Source organism: Mercurialis annua, linkage group LG3 (assembly GCF_937616625.2).
Source record: "Mercurialis annua linkage group LG3, ddMerAnnu1.2, whole genome shotgun sequence".
Classification (NCBI taxonomy): Eukaryota; Viridiplantae; Streptophyta; class Magnoliopsida; order Malpighiales; family Euphorbiaceae; genus Mercurialis; species Mercurialis annua.
Window position 1 is genome coordinate 12,872,533 of NC_065572.1, and position 9,366 is coordinate 12,881,898.

General features: G+C 36.1%; 1 long non-coding RNA gene across 4 annotated transcripts; it reads left to right on the forward strand.

Annotated features, from left to right (window-relative positions):
• The first annotated feature begins 1,847 nt into the window (after window positions 1-1,847).
• Window positions 1,848-6,229, forward strand: LOC126671767 (uncharacterized). Of its 4 annotated transcripts, none has more exons than XR_008790281.1 (6): window positions 1,848-2,494; window positions 2,631-2,670; window positions 2,827-2,975; window positions 3,916-4,011; window positions 4,511-4,864; window positions 5,035-6,227. It is a non-coding gene; the product is annotated as an uncharacterized LOC126671767 (long non-coding RNA). The 4 variants fall into 4 exon arrangements; XR_007639116.2 differs by having other exon boundaries at window positions 4,511-4,741; window positions 5,035-5,534; XR_008790280.1 differs by having other exon boundaries at window positions 4,511-6,229.
• The last annotated feature ends 3,137 nt before the right edge of the window (window positions 6,230-9,366 follow it).

Sequence of the window (9,366 nt, forward strand, 5' to 3'; positions counted from 1 at the left end):
CAAGTATTTCTTAGGCTTTGAAGTAGCCAGATCAGCTGCAGGAATTAATCTGTCACAAAAGAAATACACTCTTGATTTACTTCAGGATACAGGTTTTCTGGATGCAAAACCTGCCATGACTCCAATGGTTGTCTCTCATAAATTGTTCAAGGATGACTCTGCCTTGTTATCTGACAACACTGCCTATAGAAAACTCATTGGCAAGTTGCTCTATCTTTGCAACACTAGACCAGACTTATCATTTGTTATTCAGCAACTTTCACAGTTCCTGGATTGTCCAACAACAAATCACATGCAGGCTGTACACAGAGTACTCAAATACTTAAAAAAGTCTCCTGGCCAAGGTCTTTTTTATAGCAGCAAACCAGACATGAAGATCACTGCTTTCTCAGATGCTGACTGGGCAGCATGTTCAGATTCCAGGAAATCAGTTTCAGGCTATTGTGTGTTAATTGGTGAATCACTAGTCTCTTGGAAATCTAAAAAGCAGTCCACTGTGTCCAGGTCTAGTTCAGAAGCTGAGTACAGGGCTCTGGCATCCTTATCATGTGAGTTACAGTGGCTCACTTATTTGCTACATGATTTACAGCAAGCTTTCTCTTTACCTATATCACTCTACTGTGATAACAATTCTGCCATTCAACTTGATAAGAACCCTGTGTTCCATGAGAGAACAAAACATATAGAGATAGACTGTCATGTTGTCAGAGAAAAACTTCAGTCTAAACTCATTCATCTCCTGGCAGTCTCTAGCTCAGATCAGTTAGCTGATTGCTTTACAAAACCTTTAGCTCCCACTGCCTTCAAATTATCCTTTTCCAAGCTTGGCATTTCTGATATTTATGCTTCAAGCTTGAGGGGGGGGGGGGGGGGTAATGCAGCTACTGCAATTTCAGTTGCTGACCTGGATAATGGCACATCAGCTCACACACTTGCTGTATGTTCATCTCAGATTCAACACACACCTACTGCATGTTGCTTACTCAACAAGCAAGCTCATGAGGAACGGTTATTCTGTTAGAGTGGTTATTTTCTGGTGTTTTTGATTGTAGAATAGCAGCAGCTTAAGTCTATGGTTCTATAAATAGACCAAGCTGAAAACAGAGTCTGTAATCACAATTTTATAATCAATAAAGCTTTGTTTTCTCTCTTCATTGTTTCTTCTTCTTGTTCTAGAAATTGGCAGTCACCAATTTCTTCAATTACACACATTTACTAACAGAATTTTATAAATAATCAACATATTTGTCTGTTGATAATTACATTATTTTTCGTAGTGCCATCTAAAAAAAAATGAAAGTTATTTAATTATAAAAAATTATTTTATATGATAGAGTAATTACATTCAAAAAAAAATATGATAGAGTAAAACAATAATTCCCTTTGTTGTATAATAATAATTATTTTTATACATTTGAAATTATAAGTTATTTGTTTTCTAAAATTATTTTACAATGTTTTTTAAAAATATCTTTATTTATATTACAATAATATGAAACATAATTAAATATTAAAAATAGTTAATTTCTTTCAATTAAAATATCGTAATAAAAATGTACCATTTCATTATTCAAATATTAATATAAATTTAATTAACTATTGTAGAATGGTTTCTCTCAAAAAAAAAAAAAACTATTGTAGAATGGTGAGAATAATATATATTTAAAAATTAAGTAATAACGAACTACTAATACAAACCAATAATTTAATTTCATAAAAGAAACTATGAGGAATATATGGGTGCTTTCTGATTTGAGTTTCAAATTTTATTGTTTTTTTTATTGATATTATTGCATCAAGAGTGATTATCTTATAGAAGGGAGAGCTGTTATAAGATGCGAAAATCTGTTCCCTTATTACCTCTACAACAACATTTTCTTCCTCTTAAATCATCTCCAACGGTCATATTATTATTACCCACGACGAACACGTTTTCTTCTCTTGAATCATCCCCAACGGTCATATTATTACCCACAACGTAAACATTTTCTTCTCTTTTATCATCCCCAACGGTCATATTATTACCCACAACGTAAACATTTTTTCTTCTCTTGAATCATCCCCAACGGTCATATTATTACCCACAACGTAAACATTTTCTTCTCTTTTATCATCCCCAACGGTCATATTATTACCCACAACGTAAACATTTTCTTCTCTTTTATCATCCCCAACGGTCATATTATTACCTCTATAAAAACACTTTCTTCCTCTTAAATCATCCCCAACGGTCATATTATTACCACAATAAAAACATTTTCTTCTTCCTCTTAAATCATCCCCAACGGTTATATTATTACCACAACAGAAACATTTTCTTCTTCCTCTTGAATCATCCCCAACGGTTATATTATTACCACAACAGAAACATTTTCTTCTTCCTCTTGAATCATTCCCAACGGTCATATTTTCTCTTCCTCTTCCCTCTCTGTGCCTCACCATTTGAAACTCTCTTCTTTGCCTCTCGTTCTCACTCTTTCACTGCAACAAATCAGTAAGTATGACTGTATATTTTGGTTTAATTTGATTGTAATTTATTCTTTTTAAATGGTTTTTGTTTGCTGTTGTAATTGGAAAACCTTAATTTGAACATTCTGATTGATTTACTCTGCTAATTTGTTGAATTGCAGGAATATGTGGACAAGCTAGTTGTTCAATGCACATTAGTAGGTTACAATAAATCTTATTATATGAATAACTTCTCATTATAATAATAATTATTGTTGTTCATTGTTTTAATTAAAATAATTATGATTTGTATTCTTCTGTATAGACCTTTGTTTTTTATAAGTATATCTGTATAGTGATGAACTCTTACAATTTCAGATATACAATATTGGGGATTCGCTTGAACAACATAAAAAATTTTAGAATTCGGACAAATAACTGCTTGGTTAGTGAGGCGAATTCATCAATCTGAATTGATTAATGAACTGGAGTGTCCGAAGCGGGTTTTTTTTGCTGCTTCTGGAAAGGTATTATTTGGTTTGTTAAGGATTTTGATATTCTTTTGCTGTATGATATTGATTTGGTTTTCATTTTAGTTGAACTTATTTGTTTTTGTTAAAACAGATTGTTTTGTGCTTAGTAGTATGATAGTATCTCATGAAAAGTTAGATCATTTGCTGGGGTTTGAGAATTTAGACATTAGAATTTTATTTTTACAGCTTGGTTTCATGACTTATCATTATCTGCCTAATGAGCCTTCCAAGATTAAGAGCTGTGTTTTCTTTGGTTTCTAGTTACCTGTGTGCGCATTACTCAATTGGTAAGGCTGAACTCACTAGTGTTTTGCAAAGTGTGTGATTAGGTTCCCCTTTTGGCGAATCTTTACTATAATGTTTAGGTTTGATACAATTATATAGAAGGGATTATGAGTATGCTTTGTGGTTTTCAAATTGCTTGAGTCTATCAAATTTGGCGAAACGACCCTAGATTACTAATTGGTAACAGTCCTGAAATTTGGTTTCTTTTATGGGACTAATCGATGCTCAGTTACCACAAGGTGACAAGCAACCAAATTGGTTGATTATAGGTGAAAATAGCTTCAGTTGCTTATCCTACTCTATCTCATCAATTGTCCTCTACTACTATCCATATGGAATATGATTCATCCAACTGTGTAGAGTAGAATGCTATGATGTCTATCTTGAAGTAATTATAGAGATATATGTTCATTAGCTTTGTCAATACACATGTGCATAATTTATTTTTCCTTTCCCCCTCTTCTTTTGCTCTCCAATCTCTGCATGTTGAGAATCTGACTGAGGACAGTATATATGAGACAATCTTATATTTCAGGGTTTCAATGTTTGGGAAACTTATTTAGTTGGCGTGATTTTTTTTTAATCTATGTACATTGATTGCAGTCATCTTCTTGCATTTGTTTTGATAAATTTTGCTTATAAATTTCAGGTCCTATCAAGTAGAAAAAGTCTCGGCAACAAGCATAAATTCCAAGAGCTCAAGGCGTCACATGTGTTGACTTTCATAATTGAGGTCTGGTGGAAGGTATCATTGGATGTTGTTGATCTTAGTGAGCTATTTTTTAATTTCATATTACACTTCTCTTATATCATTTTTAATATTGTAATTGCTTTGTTGAATCTCTGGTTATAGTTTAGAAGTTGTAATTGCTATAGTCTTAGCAGCAGCTGCAGTTGTTAGGCTTTCTCAGTTTGCGGAATATGCTACAATCACCTTCTGTGGTAGCAGCCTCTAGGGTTTTAATGTTCTAATTTCACTGCATTGCTTATAGAACTGGAAAACATTGAAGAGTTTTTAAAAAACAATTTTGAATTTCATATGAGCTCCTCCCAAAAGGCAACCGGATTAATTCAATGCATCAAGAAAATTAGTTCAAGGAGAAGCTGGTTCAGTATATGTTGGGTATCCGGTATATAGGCACTGTTACTGTGAATAGATTGATTTTCATCTTCAATTAAGTGCATAACTTCTTTGATGCCTTAGTAGTAGTAGGTACTAATGGTGATTTGACTCATCTATACAGAGAAGCATAAATCTCAAACTCTGACTTGGCAGCAGCGGTTCAATATAATCGTCGAAACAGTATAAGGACTTGCATATCTTCACGGAGGTTCTCAAAAGCGAAAAATACTTAGACAAAAAGTAGTGATGTTCTTCTTCTTGATAAGAATTTCAATCCAAATTTTTCAGATTTTGGACTTGTTAGATGTTTTGGTGCCGATAGTCATCTTAGCATTGGAATTGCAGGAACAATGTAACTCATAAAATTCATTTTACAACTTGCAACCATATTTTAGTTCTTTCTTATACAAAATACTATCAGTCCTCTATTTTCCCATTACAATCTCAAGACAACAAATACTCCAAAACTAAAACAGTAAGTCCTCATAACTTTTTTTTTATAACCATTGTCATGTCCATCAAAAAAGCACACAGACTTGAACGCTGTTATATATGCACATAAACAAAAATGTTCTAAAATCTCTGTTTTGGAAACGGAAACATGTTTTGGGCATATAACGGATTGTTTTCACTATTTGAATTCAGGTGTGGCAACTTTATAGGTCAAACAGATCGGTGGAAGCAGCTGATCCAAACCTCAGTGACGATTTTTTGTGCTAGTATGCAAAGTGATGGTATTCTCAAGTAATTTTTTGATTTTTCTCCAATATTTAAAGATTATCGCTAGGCAATATTATATATCTGCAGTAGTTTTTTAAAGTATTCGTTGCTTTAAGGTCGAGAGCACTCATTTTTGTCAAGATTTATTTTTTCTGCAATATTTATTGATTTGTGTTTGAAGTCGTTGGTGGAGTAATACAAATGTGTTATTTTCCGATACAACATTTGACAGGTTGGTGTTGATTTATGTGTTTGTCTTGTTATTCGTTTTTCTCATGTGTCATTGATGAATGCAGCACACTATAAAACATTGATGACCAATTTTTGTTCCATGCAAATTTTGGCATAGAAACCCCCCTAATTGAATGCTAAAAATACCAAGTTATTTTTATGTTCCATTAGGTATGTGGATTGTAGCGTAGGGGTGCACTTGGTTTCATTATTGCTTTAATGGCTCGCTCTGAGTTTCAAGGATGAATCATTTCCATTATACCAGGAACATGATTCTTTTTCTTGGGTTGATATGTATATATCTGAAGTGGTTGTAAATATATATGATGGTGAGGTAGTAACTCAGGGGCAGGGGAGCCTTAAAGAATGAATGAATTATAAATTCTTTTTCCCGGGTATCATTTTTACTGGAGAAACTTATAAGAGAAAAATCAGACGTCTGTTTTAAAGGGAAAAAATGCATGTGAAAGTTTGCATAGCTTATGCAGAGACTTTTTAAGTTTTTCATAGGCATCAGAACAATCAGAATTGCAATTCCTTAAGTTTGATCTCACGGTATTCATGTTGTTGATGAGGCAGGAAGTCTTGGCATATATACTTAGGATATTTGTACGAAGCAGGCATCTAGAATTGAGCAGCTAAATCAGGTAATGATTTTTTAACATTTTATTTTATAATTTTACACCATAGCTGCAAAATTTTAATGATTTTTCTAAAACATAACTTTAGTTCTAAGTTCTAAGTTCAAACAAAATCACAAGTGCAACTTAGCCGCTATAGTTTCAAAACACTTGGATTCAAAAGTCGAAAATTCAGACATAACTATATTAGAGGATCTACCTACAACTTTCATGATCTGGTCCATTTTACCTATTTATTTCCACCTTTATGCCGGCAAAGTAACACCTATATGCTGGTTTAAGCTACTAGGCGAAATTCTTATTATAACCTTTTTTTTTCAACTTCATATGTTAGTGGTAGTTCTTTATAATTGATAAATTTATTTTATATTTATAAGACACTTGTCACTAAAAACTTCTCGTGTTTCACACTTGACTCGTAGTGAGACTCGTCAAATTATCAAATAAAATTGAAATAATAGTTAATTTGTTATCTTATTAAATACTTTAATAAAAAAATTAATTGGTACTTAAATTTTATAATTATAAATTTTTTTAATAGAAAATATAAAATAAAAATTAAAATAATAGTTCATTGAAATAGTTTAAATTATTTTGACTTTTATCATCTTAATAACATTCCCACTCCAACTCTTATTTTAAAGAGTCCATACATAAATTATGTCATGAAATAAATTGGAAATTTTAGTTTTAATATTCAGCAATGGCGGTTAACTCCATCGGTGTTGGAGTTCATGAAATTGGATTACCAGAATATTAATTAATTAACTTGAAATCAAGTGGTCAAGTTTGATATCGACATGCAAATAACCGAACTCCAGGCATCGCCTAGATAATACTAAGCTCGCCCATCGTGCCTCGAACAGACTTCTCCTATCAAGCTATATAAGCAGACCTCGCCAACTTTATTCTCTCCACATCCCACTACCCGAAATAATCGGGAAACGTGCCCTGAGCACTATCAGAAATCGTGGGATAAACCCACGATTTGCTAGAAAACAACCGCCATGAATTCATTATAAATAGAAGCCCCCGGAATGCTTGAGGAGGTACGTAAAAACTAGACACAAATACATATACTCATTTACCTACCAAAAAACCCTACTGACTTAAGCATCAGAGTGGCTTTTAGGCAAAACCAGCCTGAGGTCCTTTGAGCTTACGTTTGCTACTTGTGCAGGAAAACAGTACAGGCGACCTTTGAAATTTGACCTGTATCATTTGGTGCGGTGAGCGTGGAACTTATTAGTTTCGTCGTTCCTTTTTGATATTTTTTCACAGTTTGCAACCAAAGGATCTGCCGGTCACCAACAGAGGGGACGGAGAGAATGTGCCACCCGCCCTGAATCTGTTCCCTCCTGGCAGCGAAGAGGGAGAAACAAGTGACCCACAGGCGGTAAGACAAACGAATCCGCTAGCCGAGGTGCTAGTGGTCGCCTAGTGAAGAACCGGTCAACAATCAAGCAATGTTCAGAGCTTTCCTAGAGATCACCAGTCTACTCAAAGATATCAAGCAGACAGTGTCACAGCAATCACAAGGGCCAGAACCAGGGAAATTGTCAGCACAGAAGTCGGCGTCGCAAGACAAGGGGAAGGAATCAATACGGCAAGAAGAAGTGATAGAAAACTCCACAAAAAACATAACACCCCCATACCAATCTCGGATGATGAGCACTGGATGGGCGAACAACTCGCCCCAAAGATAGAGAAGAACATCTAGAAGAAAAAGTCCGCCAAGTTATTATGAGCAGGCTCGGAATAAGATGTGAAGACGTGGACATTTCTCTCCGAAGTGACTCTCACCCCTTGCGGATTTCATTATCTCTCATGAATTTCCCGCGAAATTTAAGTATCCTCCGAATCTGGAGTCCTATGACGAAACAGGCTGCCCCAAGAGCCATGTTCATAAATTCCAAGTACTTATCAACGTTCAGACAAACCTGGATCATGTATTGTGCAAACTTCTTCCCACCACTCTGAAAGGCTTGGCGCAAGAATGGTACCAGAGTTTGAAACCAGGATCGGTGATAATATCCAAACAGTTCTCAGGATTGTTTCAGGCCAAGTTCGTGGCCTGCATACCTCATAAAAAGATGTCAACGGACCTATTGGCTATCATGCAGAGACGGGGAGACGCTCAGAAAATATATGGAGAGGTTCAATAAGGAAGCAATGCAGATAGAAGATCAAAGTCTGGAGATCGCCTATATGGCGTTGCTCAACGGAACCACCAATTCCGATCTACGGAAAGAACTATTGGCCAAATCGCCAAGATAATGGACTACACTAATGACCATCGCACACACACAAATTAGAGTGGATGACGGCCAAAGAGAGATAGCAAACCGACATGGAGGAAGAACAGAGGAAGGATCATCCTCAGAAAGAAGGAATGGGGATAGGGCGAATGAGATCGCCCAATGGAAGAACGTTAGGAGACAAAGGAAACGACCGTTTTAGAGGCAAGCGAAAAACGGACGAAGATAGGCGATATACCCCCCTAAACACTACTAGAACCAACATTTTATTCTGGGTGAAAGACAATCGAGAAAAAGTCAGATGGCCGAAGAAAATGAACGTTGCATCAGCAAACAAAAGAGACAACAACAAGTACTGCGAGTTCCACAAACACAACGGCCACAACAGACGAATGCTGGCACCGAAAGGAGGAGATTGAAAAATTGATAGAAAGAGGGTCCCTCTCCCAGTTTATAAAAAGGGATGCCGAAACCAAAGAAGCTGAAGTGGACCGTAAGAGGGAGCGCAGGGAAGAAGCTCCCCGAAGACCCATACCGGAACCAGCAGGCATAGTGAATGTGATAATGGGTGGGCCAACAGGAGGAGACAGTAATACCACCAGGAAAAAGGCAGCTAGAACGGTTAATTTAGTAAGTTCGGGCGCACCGGACGTAAGGAGGTTCGGAAGTATATCTTTCTCAAAGATCGACGGTCATGGCTTGTCGTTGCCCCACGAAGACGCTCTAGTGGTAAAAGGGGAGACTCAATAACTTCGAAGTATCTAGGATGTTGGTAGATACGGGAAGCTCGGTAAACATGATCACGATGGAAGTGTTTAACAGAGTAGGGCTGAAAAAGGAAAATCTGACACGAGTATCCATTCCATTAGTAGGGCTTGGTGGAAAATCTGTACATGTGGAGGGATCGCTGGAAATAGATGTCCAATTGGGGGATGGCGATATCTATAAATAAGTCCGAACGGAGTTCATGGTAGTCAACATGGAGTTCGCCTATAACGCGATCCTGGGAAGACCGCTTTTACATAATACATGTGCATCCATCTGCATGAGATATCTACTAATGAAGATCCCAACAAAAGAAGGCGAAGCAGAAGTAAGAGGATGTCAAAAGTCGGCAAGGGAAGCAT